The 17,577-nt window shown below is 42.3% G+C and overlaps 1 protein-coding gene across 1 annotated transcript in view; it reads right to left on the reverse strand.

The window, feature by feature from the left end:
• Positions 1 to 17,577, reverse strand: part of COL21A1 (collagen type XXI alpha 1 chain) — a 384,255-nt gene that overhangs the window by 253,527 nt on the left and 113,151 nt on the right. The gene's annotated exons all lie outside the window — the stretch shown is intronic.

A 17,577-nucleotide genomic window follows, 5' to 3' on the forward strand; every position in this document is an offset into this window, starting at 1 on the left:
AGTAGTAGTTCTTTTAATAGTATATATTGCAGCAATGGCATAGTATTTAGATATTTCATGGTGGATTCCTTTAATTTGAACAGAATCCACAAACAATGTAATGTCCATGAAGACTGCACGATGATCTCTTAAAGTCTCCTATCAAGGAAAACAAGGATCCAACAGGTTGAACTTAAAAGGACATTCCAGGCATTAACATTTATCACACATCAACGGGATAGAAGATCAAAGATAGATCAATAGAGGTCCAAAAGCACTCACTCAGCTGTTTACGTAACTCCGAGTTGTGTGGAGCGGCAGCCTGCATGATTGGACACCACTCCATACTACTTCCTCCTACTGAGCCCCCCGCTATAGCAAACTAACATTTATCGCTTATCCCGTGATGAATGTTAATGCCTAAACTAACTTTTCCAAAATTAGAAGAGCCATAGGTGCCAAGCAAAAAATGCATTTTTATGGGGTAATTGGGGCTGACTTCTATCTGCCGAAGGATTGTCCTGCTGGAAGTTTTTGCATGACTACATCCCTTATATTTTTCATGGAAGCATGTTATACACATGAGTACAATCAAAGACATTAGAAATAAAGTCTATGTATTTATATATATATATATATATATATATATATATATATATATATACATATATATATATATATATATATATATATATATATATGTATAAATATATATATATATATATATATATATATATATATACATATATATATATATATATATATATATATATATATATATATATATGTATTAAATGTGCAATTCAGAAAATAGCTGGAAAACTTTTGAATATCTTAAAACCCAGAATTGACCAAAAGGCCTAATGCACTTGGCTCTGTTTGTATGGAGGCACACAGAGTCTCTGCAGTCCTGTACTATGGAGTAATAAGTGCTCCGTATGTTGGCATATGATACATTCATTGGATGCAGCATTACAGAAATAAATGACTTTAGAAGAAATATTTTTAGATAAGAATACCTCTGTTTTTTTCATTTGTCGTATTCAAAAGAAATCCCACACGAAAAACCTCTGTATTCCTCTTTATGAAATTGGATGCATACAGGAAGTACAGTAGGTCCCCATACACCTCTATTGGTGCCCTATTATGGCTGAGGTAGTATGGAGCCGTAATGCGGTCATGTGCATGAGCAGAGAGAAGGGGGCTGTGGGATTATGAATTGATATAGGCTGGGCAGTTTATCAAAGTACACAAACAAAAAACCTCAGTAGCTCCCATCGTGTATGCTTTCCTTTTGCAACTGAAGCCTAGTATTTGAGAATTTTTCATACTTCTATATATGAAATCTGCAGTTACATTTTAGCACCAAACATGCAACAAGAAAACATTATTAAATAGGTCCTATTATTGCCATTACATCATGCACATTCCAGTAAACCAAGCCAGGTTGTTCGATATACCTTTACGGATCATACTGTTGCCATATACTGCTTCCGAAAAGGGAGAGTCTGGATAATCTAATAAATTAAGGAAAAAGCAAACACAATACATTGTTCACTGTACAAAAACAATATAAAGCCCTCCAAGTGTTTTAATCCTTTTTAATGAGTTTTCTCCTCCCACATCGTACTCAGTTTCATTGGTATACTTGTATATTGGCAAAATGTTAGGACCATTGTATGGAGTATATGTTAAAACAAACTTATTGAATCAAACCCATCTCTTCATTATAAGTGATTTACTCAAAAGACAACTAAAATCCAATACATAAATCCAGTAAATGAAGAATTTGTTCTATGATGTAACATTTTCTAATACTGACTTTTGAAAGTTTCACAAAAATAAGCAATGCTTCTAGGGTAGAATACCTCTAAAACTGGATCCGAGGGAACATGTTTTAATGTCAGAAAACACCTCTCTATGCCTATGTGTGCAATTGCAGGTACAGTATGGCCTCATAGACCTCTATTGGCTATACCATTCTACTGTGTGACAGGTGTCTACAACATAGGTATATGGAAGATATGTGAGCAGTATTTCAAACACATGTATATATAGAAAATTCTGTTTCCTTATTTATTGATTTATTTCTTTAATAAATAAATTAAATAAAAAAGAATACCCATTTAAAAGATAACAAAAATGCTTGTCAACCCATACGTGCACTTAAAAGTGTACTGTAGTCTTGTTTCACATACTGTAGCAACCAATCAGACTTTACCAGTTTACCAATTTACAGTTTTGAAAAATTGGTCGCTGTGTATTTTGCAACATTTTTCTCTTGAGTTAAGTTTTTATTTTTCAATTAATAGAATGAAATGCAATTCAAGTATGAAAGTTGCCAGCGTACAATTTTGATTCAATAAATATTTTTATAAGCACAGTCAAGAATGTTTTTCAAGTACCTTGAAAGAGGAATGCTTAAAATACCTGCATTAACTTTAGTGAGGAATGCTTAACATACTTGTAATATTATTAATATTATGTAATATAATTTTAAAATAACGATTTCCTTGTTTAAGGACATGGTGAATTTTGGCCTTGAGGAGAGAACAATTTTTTTATACTTCCCTCTTTGCATCCCGGCACTCAGAATTTTTTAATTTTTTGTTCGACGTAGCTGTATATTTTTATTTTTTTTACAGGATTTTATGTAGGTGCCTTACATTATCTTTTAATTTATATCAATTTTCATTTTGGCAAAAATGCAGAAAAAAGCAGTTCCACTGCAGTTTTCATTTTTTATTTTTGCACCAAATATGTGTATATTATTTTGTTTTGGCACTTATATTTTGTAGATTGCATTAATTGTAAAAAATTAGCATTTCTGTGTATTTTTTGACAGATATTTTTTATTTAACATTTTTTTTAAATTAATTTTCCTTTTTTTTTTTAATCCCATAGGGGTATTTTTCATTTAGATTTTTTTTTTTATATCTATTTGCCAGTACATTAGCCTGTGTACTGATTGCACACAGGCAGGTATTAGGTCATACCTAATTATGCCCTAACAGGAGAAATGGTCAGACAGCCCTGGGGTCCTTCGATGGATCCTTACGCTGTCTGTCCATATATGGCAGGTCCCTCGAATGCGTCACATGAATTTCCTGTGATGCAATCCAAGGGGGTCCTCGCTTCTCATTTTCCCTTTGAATACTGCTGTCACAGGGGTGGGATCCGTCCGATTCGCCTGGTTCTCTTGAACCGGTTGTTAAAATTAAAGTCGGTTCGGAGAACCGCCGTGAAGCGGGTACCCAGGTCCCTTGCTCTCAGTTGTATACAATTTATTCTTCTAGCGCTGTGTGGCGAGACACATTATGCCTTGCCATTCAGGGCTTTAGCGATGAAGCAGTCGATGCAATGATGTCATCGTGCCGCTACTTCGTTCCTCTGCATAAGGCCTGGCATCACTGGAGGACGGAGCGGGAATGGGGACAGGTGAGTATAATGGTTTTCTTTTACAGTGGGCAGTGTTGGGGGCACTATATACAGGGGACTCTATAGGGGCCCTATCTACAGGGGACGATACAGGGGTCACTATCTACAGGGGACTCTATAGGGGGCCCTATTTACAGGGGATGCTACAGGGGGCACTATCTACAGGGGCACTATGTATATGGGGCCCTATCTACAGGGGATGCTACAGGGGGCACTATCTACAAGGGACTCTATGGGGATCCCTATCTACAGGGGATGCTACAAGGGGCATTATCTATAGGGAATGATACAAGGGGCACTATCTATAGGGGACTTTATAGGGGGCCCTATTTGCAGGGGACATTACAGGGGGCCCTATCTACAGGGGATGCTACATGGGGCTCTATCTACAGGGGATGCTACTGGGGGAACCATTTACAGGGGGCCCTATCTGCATGGAATGCTACAGGGGGCACTATCTACAGGGGAATCTATAGGGGGCCCTATCTACAGGAGATGCTACAGAGGGCACTATCTACAGGGGGCACTATAGGGGGCCCTATCTACAGGGGCCCTATCTACATGGGACACTTCAGGGGGCACTATCTACAAAGCACTCTATAGGGGGCCCTATCTACATGGGATGCTACAGGGTGCACTATCTACAGGGGACTCTGTAGGAAGCCCTATCTACAGGGGAAGCTACAGGGGGCACTATCTACAGGGGACACTATCTACAGGGTGCACTATCTACAGTGGGCACTATAGGGGGCTCTATCTACAGGGGCCCTATCTACAGGGGATGCTACAGTGGGTAATATCTAGAGGGGACTCTATAGAGGTCCCTATCTACAGGGTCCCTATCTACAGGGGACGTTACTGGGGTCCTATCTACAGGGGACTCTATAGGGGGCACTATTTACAGGGGACTCTATAGGGGGCTCTATCTACAGAGGACGCTACAGGGGGCACAATCTACAGGGGACTCAATAGTGGGCCCTAACTACAGGGTACACTACAGGGAGCCCTATCTACAGGGGACTCTATAGGGGGTCCTATCTACAGGGAGGGCTACAGGGGGCACTGTCTACAGTGGACTCTATAGGGTGCTCTATCTACAGGGGACTCTATAGGGGGCCCTATTTACAGGGGATGCTACAGGGGGCACTATCTACAGGGGCACTATGTATATGGGGCCCTATCTACAGGGGATGCTACAGGGGGCACTATCTAGAGGGGACTCTATAGAGGTCCCTATCTACAGGGTCCCTATCTACAGGGGACGTTACTGGGGTCCTATCTACAGGGGACTCTATAGGGGGCACTATTTACAGGGGACTCTATAGGGGGCTCTATCTACAGAGGACGCTACAGGGGGCACAATCTACAGGGGACTCAATAGGGGGCCCTAACTACAGGGTACACTACAGGGAGCCCTATCTACAGGGGACTCTATAGGGGGTCCTATCTACAGGGAAGGCTACAGGGGGCACTGTCTACAGTGGACTCTATAGGGTGCTCTATCTACAAGGGACGCTACAGGGGGCACTATCAACAGGGGACTCTAGGGGACCCTATCTACAGGGGACTCTACGGTCACCCTATTTACAGGAGATTCTATGGGGGCCATATCTTCAGAAGACTTAATGGGGGGCCCTATCAACAGGGGACTCTACAAGGGGCCCTATCTATAGAAGTCCCTATCTACAGGAGGTACAATCTACAGAGGACTCTATGAGGGCCCCGATGTACAGCGGGCATTGTGAGTGGCACTATCTACAGCAGGCACTGTGTGTGTGGTGTATTACTTTACAGTGTTTGACACAATTTTATTCAGGGGCACAGTGTATAGAACTATTATATTCAGGAGCACAATGTATGATAATTTTATATTCAAGGGCATAGAGTGTGGCACCATGAGAATATTTTCGTTTATAGGTGTGGAAATGTTGGAAAAGTGAGCTTCCGAAAACATCTCAGAGGCAAACTCTGCAGAAATGGGCTGTGGCCAGGAGGCTTCATCATAGAGGTCCGGGCCGAATAAAAAAGAAAAGAGAAAAAGAATGACTCCAATCTGAGATGTCACCTGTGAGTCACTAAATGTAATTGTTTTATTTGAATATTAGAATCTATTTTCATGGTGCGATACACCGTGAAACACCGTGACTGGCGTGTATTTATTTGTTGGCAAAACAGAGAACCTGTTGTTAAAAATATGAATCCCAGCTCTGCGTGGTCAGCTTTGATCACGGCATTCAAGGGCTTAATTGCAGAGAGAGGAGGTTTCTCTTCTCTTCGCCGTTAGACCAGGGCAGTGGCTGTGTATTACAGCCGTAGCCACGATTATGATCGCTCAGGCACACTGTGTCTCATTCAGGATGAGAATGGTCATCCTAATGCAACAAGCAGTGGCGTAGCTATAGGGGTCACAGCAGTCGCAATTGCGACCGGGCCCAGAAGCCAGGGGGGCCCGCAGCTCACCGCACCACATCAATGAAAAGTTACTATAGTAACTGGGGCCTATGTAATAAACTACACGGGCCCCTGTTACTATAAAACTGACAGTACTTACCCTCCTCTTCCTGGAGCGCATCAGAGGTTCTGACGTCACAGCGCTATGCGCAGCGCATAACGTCACGATGCTATGCGCTGCGCACAGCATCCCGACAATTAATGGAGTGAGGACCTGCGGCCCAAGAGGAGGTAAGTTTAATTTTAGTGCCTTGCTGATGGGTTGGGGTCAGACACCCGGGAGCCCTGCCAATCAGCTGTTTTGAAGGGGTTGCAGCCGCTCATACGAGCGCTATTTCCCCTTCATTCCGGTCACTTTCTCACACTGAATCGCCAACACGGACGTGTCAGCGATTCACAGTGTGAGCAAGTGAGGGAAATGAAGGGGAAGCAGTGCTCGTACGAGCGGCTGCAACCACTTCAAAACCGCTAATTGGCGGGGGTCCCGAGTGTCTGACCCTAACCCATCAGCTATTGATGGCCTATACTGAAGATAGGCCATCAATGTTTAGGGACTGGACAACCTTTAAAGCCCACCATGTGTTAGGCTTAGATACAGGGCCCCAGCTTATACATGCACATGGGCCCTGTTCACATCACCGCTGCCCTTCCGTTGAGGGGTTCCGTCTGGTTAATCCCTCAACGTAAAGGCAAACGGAAACCTTAGCTTCCGTTTGCATCACAATTGATCTCAATGGTGATGGAAACTTTGCTAATGGTTTCCGTTTGTCACCGTTGTGAACGGGTTCCGTTGTTTTGGCGGAATCAATAGCGCAGTCGACAATGCAAAACAATGGAACCCTGCCACAACGGTGACAAACGGAAATCTTTAGCAACATTTCCATTACCATTGAGAACAATAGTGAGGGAAACTGAAGCTTAGGTTTCAGTTTGCCTTTCTGTTGAGGGGTTAACCCGATGGAACCCATCAACGGAAGGGTAGCGGTGATGTGAACAGGTGATGTGAACAGGCCCTTACTAATGTTTTTTTTTGTGGTTTTTTTACAGGTTTTTTTATTCTCAATAAAATGGTTAATGAGGGTTGTGTGGGGGTGTTTTATTTCAATAAATCTATTTTTTCTATGTCTTTGTATTTTGTTTTAACTTTATCGCTGCCAACTTACTAATGGCCGCTGACAGATTGACCGCGTCCATTACTAAGGCAGGGCTTAGTGTTAGCCGGTGAAAAGGCTAACCCTAACCCCCATTATTACCCCGGTACCCAACGCCACCATGGGTGCCAGGAAGAGCCGGGTACGATCCAGTACCCAACCATCTGTAGTGATGGTTGGGCACTGGGGTGACCACAGGCTGGTATTATTAGGCTGAGAAAGGCCAAAAACAGTGGCCCTTCCCACCCTGGTAATGCTAGCCTGCTGCTGCTGTGTTGTATCTGGCTGGTTATGAAAAATGAGGGGGACCCCACGTCATTTTTTTTTATAAATAATTGGACAGCACGATGTGTGGTTCCCACATTTTTATAACCAGCCAGATACAACACAGCAGCAGCAGGCTAGCATTACGAGGGTGGGAAGCGCCACTGTTTTTGGCCTTTCCCAGACTAATAATACCAGACTGCGGCCGCCCCAGTGCCCCTCTGTCACTACAGATGGTCGGGTACTAGATCATACCCGGCTCTTCCTGGTGGCGCTGGGTACCAGGGTAATAATGGGGATTAGTGTTAACCTCTTCATGTCTAATATTAAGTCCCCCCATTAGTAATGGGCATTGTAAATCAGACAGCGACAATTACTAGGGCAGTAGTTATAAAGTTTAAACAAATACAAAGACCTAGATAAAGTATTTTATTGAAATTAAAATTCCACACAACCCTCGTTATCCATTTTATTGAGAATTTAAAAAAAACACACTTGACGTGATACTAATTATTTTTGTGTGTTTATTTTTTTACAAGTTCGGTTGTTGGACTACTTCAGATTCGAGGACTACTTTGATGCAAGATGACGCTTTGCTGCATGAGTAAGTCCAACAAAAACTTTACCGAAGTGTCGGGAGTGTGACTAGACATCACATCCTGGCTGGAGGTGATGTCTATTCACTCTCAAGACACTTCAGTAAAGTTAATGTGGGTGTATGTGACAGCACAGCGTGATCTGGATCACGCTGTGCTGAGTACAAATGGACATGAATGGAGAGAAGTGTATGACGCTGATTGGTCAGCGTCATACACTTTCCTTTACAATGCCCACTTGGTCAAAAGTTAAAAAACGCCCAGATGGGCATTAAGAAACGAATTAGCATAAATCTAAAATTGCTCATAACGTGCTCAAAAATTATAATTTTTCAAAGTAAAAACCACTGTTGTTATCTACATTACAGCGCCGATCAGACTATGTAGGAGATAGGGCACTTTAAAACACCCTTGAAACAATTACAATGATCTCAGAAGGTCAGGAAACATGAAAATAATCAAAGAAAATATTCCACCTGCCAAACAGATTTGGTTCTTTTTTGCTATTCTCTTAATTCAGGAAAGTCTCAGTTCTCAGAAAACTTCACCTCCTTTTGTGTCACGTTATATGAAAAGAAAACTTCAAAATGTCAAGAATGTTTTATGTATAAAACCAGCATTGCCAAATATATTCATAAAATCTCTAAGAAAAATCTTGTAAAGAAATATTTGGCACTCTCTATTGGAACCAAACATCCATGTACCATTTAAGTTTTTGGCTTATGGTAGAGGAAATACTGTTCTTTCAATTCAAATAAAATATTTTTGTAAAATATGATGACAAATGCCATATGACAGATGCACATGAATATGTAGAGAAAACATTTCAAGTGTTAATGCATTTGACAGCAAGGTGCTGTGACTTTTATTGTAAATTTTAATCCAAAAATACATAAGCCTACAGGTGGAGAAGCTGAGTAGTGATTAGGATAGAAACCATAATGCAATACACAATTTAATAAGCTCTACAGGGTGTGCAAATTCGTAGGTAGTATGCTGATGTTACACTGAGCAACAGTCAACCAACAAGAGTTGATCGACTATTTTCTGCTGATTAAAAGCATGAACAATGCATATAAAGTACAACCTTTTATTTTAGACTTGTGTCTTCTTTGGTACACGAAGCCAACAAGAGAGATAATAGTGGTGTTTTAAAGGGTTTGCCTACAAAAAAAGCTAATTACTGTCATTCTTGCTGCCTGCAGTCACAACTACTGTACATGGGGCTCCTACTAAACTCAATAATAAATCTGTCTTCAGTAAGCTTGTCAGCTCCCTCTATTGGCAACTGCAGGCAAACAGAATTTTTATCATTTAATTTTGTCTATAACTCAAAGCCGAATACTTAGAACTTTTGTAACAGAAAATTTGAGAACCAAATTGTAAAGGATTTGCCAGACACAGCTTCTGTGTCGACGCCCATGGGCAATCAGTCTGCACCTGCTCCTATGTCTGTGAGACTGACTCCATCTTCCACCACTCAGGATGGCAGGCTTAGGAGTGGGAGAGCCTATCACAGCCTGGCCAGACGGAGCTAGCTCCCGCCCACTGTCTATTTATACCTGCCTTTCCTGTTCCTCCTTTGCCTGTGATTCTTCTATGCTTGTTTCCTGGCTTGCTGCTGCTGCTTGTACTACTCATCATCTGCTTGTTATTGACCTTGGCTTTCTGACCACTCTCCTGCTCAGCGTTTTGTACCTCGTTCTCTCCTGGTTTGACTCGGCTCGTTCCCGTTTTCCCTAGCTTCTGTGTACCCTTGTCTGTTTGTCTGTCTTGCACTTACTGAGCGTAGGGACCGTCGCCCAGTTGTACCCCGTCGCTTAGCACGGGTCGTTGCAAGTAGGCAGGGACTGAGTGGCGGGTAGATTAGGGCTCACCTATCTTTCTCCCTAACCTCTCATTACACAAATTTTGGTTATTTTAAGATTTAAAATAAATAAAATGATAAGTACATTTTAAATTAGATCTAAAGGAAGGGGGCCAAATCAATATATACAATTACAAGATATAATACAGCAGCTAAGTTATCTATTACTTGTGTTAAACGACCATAGAATGTTTATATTGTCACCTGCAGTATCAACGGAGAAAATTATAAGATAATGAAAGGTTCTTATGTAATAAAAAACAAAAAACAAAAAAAAAACATATTTATGATATAGGCTTCCAGTGGTCAGAAATGATTATTTGTACCACCCCTCTGTAAATGTTCCAGTTTTCTTCTGCTAAAGATGGGCCATGATCAGATTGGCAATATATAGTGCTTGGCCATGATCAGATAGCCCTGTTAGCAGTAGACCACAACAAGCAAGATTTGGCATAAAACCCCAAAATTATTTAAATGGTATTATTCAGTTTATAGATCAGTTACATTTTAATGCAATTGAAAGGTGCAGGCCAAAAGTTCAATCACATTCACCAACCACCATGCATAATCATATATATCTTATTAACAATGAATAACATAAATATTAAAGAAATGCTCCAACAGAAACACAACTTTTCATCCCTGCACCCCTCACCTGAAAGTCCATCCCGAGCTGGACTATTATATGAATATTGTCCTTGCTTCCATGCAGTTCAGCCTCTTGTCTACTTCTCGTGGCCCACGGCATGAGGAGGCCCGTGACGCATGCCGACACAGCCCCCCCATGCCCAGTGGCGCTGCTAGCAGCCGTTATGGCTGCTACAGCGGTAGCGATGCCACTGCTGGGCCCGCGCTTCCCGGCCTCTAACATTTATGGGCCGGGGCACGGGCACTCTCATGCCTGGTGGCGTCGCTAGCACCGGAGGGGGCCCCAGTGCTAGCGACAACAACCCCCTCTTGCAGTAATTGTACCTGCGTCTATAGCACGCAGGTACAAATGCATGCATCAGCAAAGAATGGCACCTGACCATTTAGCGCCTTACAATGACGCTGATTGGCGGGGAAAAATGACTTGCCCCGCCATTCAGCACCTTTCCACGACACTAGCCATTGCGCCGCTTCCGTTGTTGAAGGCGCTGATTGACGGGGCAAGTCATTCTGCCCTGACAATCAGCGCCTTTCAATGACGCTAGTGGTGCGATGACGAAGAGAGCAGGACTGCATTGCCACCGGAACGGCATGGGAACGGGATCATGTGAGTATGTCAAGTTTTCTCATTTTTTTATAATAATTCTGTGAGTGGTATTATCTAGAGGGGGGTCTATATGTGGGGATGTAGAGCACTATATACAGGGAGAGCTATATCAGGGACACTATATACATGGGTGGGCTATATGTGGGTCACTATCTATAGTGGGAGCTATTTGTAGGGCACTCTCTTTAGGGGTGGGCTATATGTGGGACACTGCATACAGGGGTGAGTTACCTGTGGGGCACTATCTACAGGGGGGCTATATGTATGGCACTGTCTACAGGGGTGGGCTATATGTGGGACACTATATACAGGGGGAGCTATATGTGAGGCACCATCTACAGAGGTGGGCTATATGTGGAAAGCTTTATGTACGGCAGCACGGTGGCTCAGTGGTTAGCACTATTGCCTTGCAGTTCTGGAGTCCATATGTGGGCACTATCTAGAGGGGGCTGTTTGTGGGGCACAATCTACAGGGGGCGTGTGTGTGTGTGTGTGTGTGTGTGTGTGTGTGTGTGTGTGTGTGTGTGTGTGTGTGTGGGACACAGTGTATGGTACTACTATAATCAGGGACACAGTGTATGTGCGCTATTATAATTAAAGGTGCAGTGTATGGCGCTATTATATTTAGAGGTGTTGAGAATTTTATCTTCGATTATAGGTGCAGAAATATTTTAACCCCTTAAGGACACAGCCATTTTTTGATTTTTCATTTTAGTTTTTCACTTCCCGCATTTCAAGAGCCATAATGTTTTTATTTTTCCATCGATAGAGTGGTGGGAGAGCTTATATTTTGCGGGTTGAGTTGTAGTTTATATTGGTATAATTTAAAGTACTATATAATGTACTGGGAAGCTGAAAAAAAATGATTTGCGGGCTGAAATTGGAAAAAGCTGCGATTCCTCCATTATTTTTTGGGTTCCGTTTTCACGTCATTCCCTGTGTGGTAAACACAACAACTTAACTTTATTCTGTGGCTCAATACGATTACGGTGATATCAAATTTATATAGATTTTTTTTATATTTTACTACTTTAAAAAAACAAAAACTTAGTTAAAATAGTTTTGTTTCACCACATTCTGAGAGCCATAACAATTTTATTTTTCCGTGCATTGAGCGGAGTGAGGGCTTATTTTTTGCAGGATGAGCTGTAGTTTTTATTGGTATCATTTGTTGGTACATATGACGTTGTGATCACTTTTTATTAAATGTTTTTTATGAGCTAAAGTGACCAAAAAACTGCAATTTTGGCAGTTTACATTTTTTATTAATTACTGCATTCGCTTTGCACATTAAATAATGATATATTGTAATAGTTCAGACTTCTAGGGATACAGCAATACAAATTTTGTTGACTTTTTTAATTTTTTACATTACTTTAGAGAAAAAATGGGAAAAGGGGGGTTTTTTGAAGTGTAAATTTTTTTTAGGTTTTTTTTCACTACTAAAGACTTTATTTCACTTCTTTTTACACATTTTATTAGTCCCCCTAGGGGACTTGAACCAGTGATCATTAGATCGCTGGTACAATATACTACAACACTAATGTATTGAAGTATATTGTAATTTTTTATTTTTTATTTAACAGAGGCAGAGTGAAGGAAGTTCTGGGTGGCCTTCATTAGGCCCCTGGGCTGCCATAACAACCATCGTCACCCCCCACCCCGATCTCATTGCAAGGAGGGCGATGAGCTGCCGGAGGGGGCCGCCCCCCACTTTTCAACGCCTCACATGCTGCGGTTGCGATTGACCGCAGCATTTGAGGTGTTAAACAGCCAGGAACAGCGTGATCGCTGCTCCTGGCTGATAGTCCTGGTTGTCGGCTGTAAAATACAGCCGACTTGCGCAGTATATGGAGCGCGCTCAGCGCGTGAGCGCGCTCCATACTTCTCCCCCTGCACCAGGACATACCGGTGCGTCCTGGTGCAGTAAGGGGCAAAAAGTGAGGAGCTGAAGACATCTGAGCGGAATACTGCAGAAATGGGTCATGGTCGAGAGAAGTCATCATAGAGGTCTGGACTGGATGGAGAAGAAAAGAAAAAAAGAACTAGAATCTGAGACGTCACCGGTGAGTTACTTAATGTAAATTTTATTCTGCCTCTAATCAGTAATGTAGTCACTGTATGATGTTCAGCGAGATGATGGGTGGTATGATTTTGATATAATTTTTTTAGCCCTATATTCATGGGGGAAGCAGGGTGGCACTATATACAAGGGGGGAGCAGTGTGGCACTTTATACAAGGGGGAGCAGGGTGGCACTATATACAAGGGGGGAGCAGTGTGGCACTTTATACAAGGGGGAGCAGGGTGGCACTATATACAAGGGGGGAAGCAGGGTGGCACTATATACAGGGGGGCTGTGTGGCACTATATACAAGGGGCTGTGTGGCACTATACACAAGGGGGAGCTATGTGGCACTATATACAATGGGCTGTGTGGCACTACTAAGGGGGTGCTGTGTGGCACTACTAAGGGGGGGCTGTGTGACACTACTAAGGCGGACTGTGTGGCACTATCTACTAGGGTGGCTGTATGGCACTGTTTACAAGGGGGAAGGCTGTGGGCTGTGTGTGGCACAATCTACATGGGTCTGTGTGTGGCACTATCGAAGGGGGGCTGTGTGGCACTATATATAGGGGAGGGGGGGTGTGTGGTGCTATATACAGGGGAGCTTTATGGCGATATCTACAGGGGGCTGTATGGCACTATCTACAATGGGGAGGTGGGCAGCACTATCTACAATTTGGGTGTGACACTGTCTACAGGGGGGGCTGTATAGTGGGGCCATATGGCACAATCTACAGAGGGCACTATCTATAAGGGAAGCTGCGTCTTGCACCTGGGGGGGGGCCCAGTCAAAAGTTTGTTATCGGGCCCAGTCTTTCCAAGTTACGCCTCTGGCTAGCAAACTCATGATGCCTCAGCACAACATCTCTGCCTGCTGGGAGGACAGTGTGATTATCCTTCCCTCATTATTCTCCTATGCATACTTGCCAACAGTCCTAATTTTGGAGGGACAGTCATGCAAACTGGATCTCAAAAGTTTTGTGCAAATTTGTCTGAAATGTGGGCATCTCCAGCTGTTTGAGAACATTTATGAGCAGAACCGACAGAGTTTAAATGTAACAACCAGAATTACAATTTCCATCTCTGATTATTGATGAGAAATGATACCCTGAATACATTTTCATAGCACATGTATGGTACAACTTGTCATACAATGCTCCATTATAATTATTTACTTGCATGGTACTGATGTTACCATGCTCATACTATGATCCATTACAGTTTCTAAGTTCATGTAGAAAATATACAACATCACAGTATAATAGTTATTTTAAATAATATCATAGTTTTGCAACATTTTCTAAGGTAAACATGTGTTCCATGATAATTTAGTGCATATGCTTGGCAAACTTCAACCAAAGAGAAAAAGCATCTTATTACAGTTTATGACAAGGTCAAAAATTCTGAAACATTATGTAATCCTTGTGCTGACTTTAGTACATGGAGAACTATTTGCAGAAACATTAGATGACTTTAAAATGTTTTTTTTCTGCTGTTTGAAGTTTTTAGTCTGCAGTATGTAATGTAGTCATTATATTAATTACTACAGACAAATCATAGTTACATCACTAATATAACAAGGCACATATAGAAAAAAAGTCTAACTGTAAAAAACATTGGGAAGAGTAATAATAAAAATTGGATAACTCTCCCTTGAAAAGCATAAGGACGAAGCACACAGGCCACACTCGGCACATATACAGTAATGCACAAAAGTTTTAGGCAGTTGTGGAAAAATGATGCAAAAGTAAGAATGCTTTAAAAAATAGAAGTGTTAGGCCCCATGCACACGAACGTAAAAACGCCTGTAATTACGGGCCGTAATTTCGGCAAGTTTTTACGGGCCCATGAACTTCTATTTGCGACGGGTACCTCCCCGTATGCTTACGGGAAGGTGCCCGTGCCGTTGAAAAATATAGAACATGTCCTATTTCAGGCCGTAATTACGGCACGGGCAGGCCCATAGAAGTCTATGGGGCTCCCGTAATTACAGGTGACTACGTGTGTGCACCCGTAATTACGGGAGCGTTGCTAGGCGACGTCACTAAATAGTCACTGTCGAGGGTGCTAAAATAGTTAAACGATCAGCAGTAACTGTTTCAGCACCCTGGACAGTGACTTCCGATCACAATATCGCAACCTGTAAAAAAAAAAAAAAGACATTCATACTTACCCAGAACTCCCTGCTTCTTCCTCCAGTGCTGCCTCCTGGGATGACGTTTCAGCCCATGTGACCGCTGCAGCCAATCACAGGCTGCAGCGTCATTGCAGCGTCATTGCGGAGGCCAGAGCAGGATGGAGGGGCTACGTATGAGTGCTTTTTTTTGTCTGTGATTGGCTGCAGCGGTCACATGGACTGCCGCATCATCCAGGGTGGTCGGGCTGGATGTCAAGAGAGGGACGCGTCACCAAGACAACGGCCGGGTAAGTATGAATTTCTTTTACTTTTATTACGGAAAGGGCTGTCCCTTCTCTCTATCCTGCACTGATAGAGAGAAGGGCTGCCGATAATATCTTAATAGGTGTTTTTTTATCAATTAAAAAAATACAAAGTGAATGAACAGAAGAGAAATCTAACTCAACTCAATATTTGGTGTAACCACCCTTTGCCTTCAAAACATCATCAATTCTGCTAGATACACTTGCACAAAGTCATGTAGGATTATAGTCAGGTGTATGATTAACCAAACAGGTGATATTGATCATAATTTTCATATGTAGGTTGAAACACAGTCATTAACTCTAAAAGAAATAGCTGTGTAGGAGCCTTAAAACTGGCTTAGCTCCGGTGAGGTTGGGGAAGAAAGTTTCATGTCACAGGTCACTTAATGGAAAGACTGTTAACAGCAACAAGACACAATGTAGTTATACTAATTACACTGCATCAGCAAAGTCTCTCCCAGGCAAAGATTTCAAAGCAGACTGTGGTTTCAAGATGTGCTAATCAAGCTCTTTTGAAGAAGCACAAAGAAACGGGTAACGTTGATGACTCCAGACACAGTTATAGGCCAAGGAAACTTAATGTAGCAAATCAAGGACACATCATGCTTACTTCACTTCAAAATCGCAAGATGTCCAGCTGTGCCATCAGCACAGAACTGGCAGAAACCAGTGGGATGCAAGTACACCCATCTACTGTTTAGAGAAGTCTGGCCAAAAGTGGTCTTCATGGAAGAATTGTGCCTAAAAAGCCAAACGACTCAACTATGCACGAAAACATAGGAACTGGGGTGCAGAAAAATGGCAACAGGTGCTATGGACAGATGAATCAAAATTTGAAATATTTGGCTGTAACAGAAGGCAGTTTGTTTGACGAAGGGATGGAGAGCGGTACAATAATAAGTGTCCGCATGCAACAGTGAAGGTTAGTGGAGTTTCCTTGTATGTTTAGGGCTGCATTTCAGCAAATGGAGTTGGGGATTTGGTCAGGATTGATGGTGTCCTCAATGCTGAGAAATAGAGGCAGATACTTCCATCATACAATACCATCAGGGAGGCGTCTGATTGGCTCCAAATTTATTCTGCAGCAGGACAATGACCCCAAACATACAGCCAATGTCATTAGGAACTATCTTCAGAGTAAAGAAGAGAAAGAAGCCCTGGAAGTGATTATATTTCCCCCACAGAGCCCTAATCTCAACATCTCCAAGTCTGTCTGGGATTACATGAAGAGACAGAAGGTTTTGAGGAAGCCTACCTCTACAGAAGATCTGTGGTTAGTTCTCCAAGATGTTTGGAACAACCTCCGTGCTGAGTTCCTTCAAAACTATGTGCAAGTGTACCTAGAAGAATTGATGCTGTTTTAAAGGCAAAGGGTGGTCACTCCAAATCTTGATTTTATTTAGATTTCTCTTCTGTTTATTCACTTTGCATTTTATTAATTGATAAAAAAAAAACAAAAACTATTAAAGGGGTTTTCCCATGAGAGACATTTATGACATAAATGTCAGATAGATGCTGGTCCCACCTCTGGGACCCACAACTATCTCCGGAACGGGGCCCTGTAAACCTCGTTCAACCGCTCTGTGTTGTGACTGAATGAGGTGAATTTCGACCATGAAAAAGGCTATATGGTCGTTTAGTTACCAAAACAGCGTTGCTTGCTAAGCTATGCTGTTTCCGCAAGAACTGAATCGTAGTTACGGAAAGAGCATAGCTCTGATGCTACGCTGCTTCCATAACTGCCATTCACTACTATGGGGGTTAAGGAAACAGCGTAGCTCAGCGAGCTATGCTGTTTTCGTAACTCTTGACGATATAATCAGGGAGTGGCCGGGAGTCAGCGAGATAATACAAAGCAAGAACAGGGTTTATGGTGCCCCGTTCTAGAGAAAGTTGCGGGTCCCAAAAGTGGGAGCCGCATCTACCTGACATTTATGACATATCATGTGGATATGTCATGAATGTCTCTCATGGGAAAACCCCTTTAGCAATATTTTTGAAGGCATTCTTACTTTGCATCATTTTTCCCACAACTGCCTAAAACTTTTGCTCAGTACTGTATATGCA

This window comes from Rhinoderma darwinii, chromosome 4, assembly GCF_050947455.1.
Source record: "Rhinoderma darwinii isolate aRhiDar2 chromosome 4, aRhiDar2.hap1, whole genome shotgun sequence".
In the NCBI taxonomy this organism is placed as follows: Eukaryota; Metazoa; Chordata; class Amphibia; order Anura; family Rhinodermatidae; genus Rhinoderma; species Rhinoderma darwinii.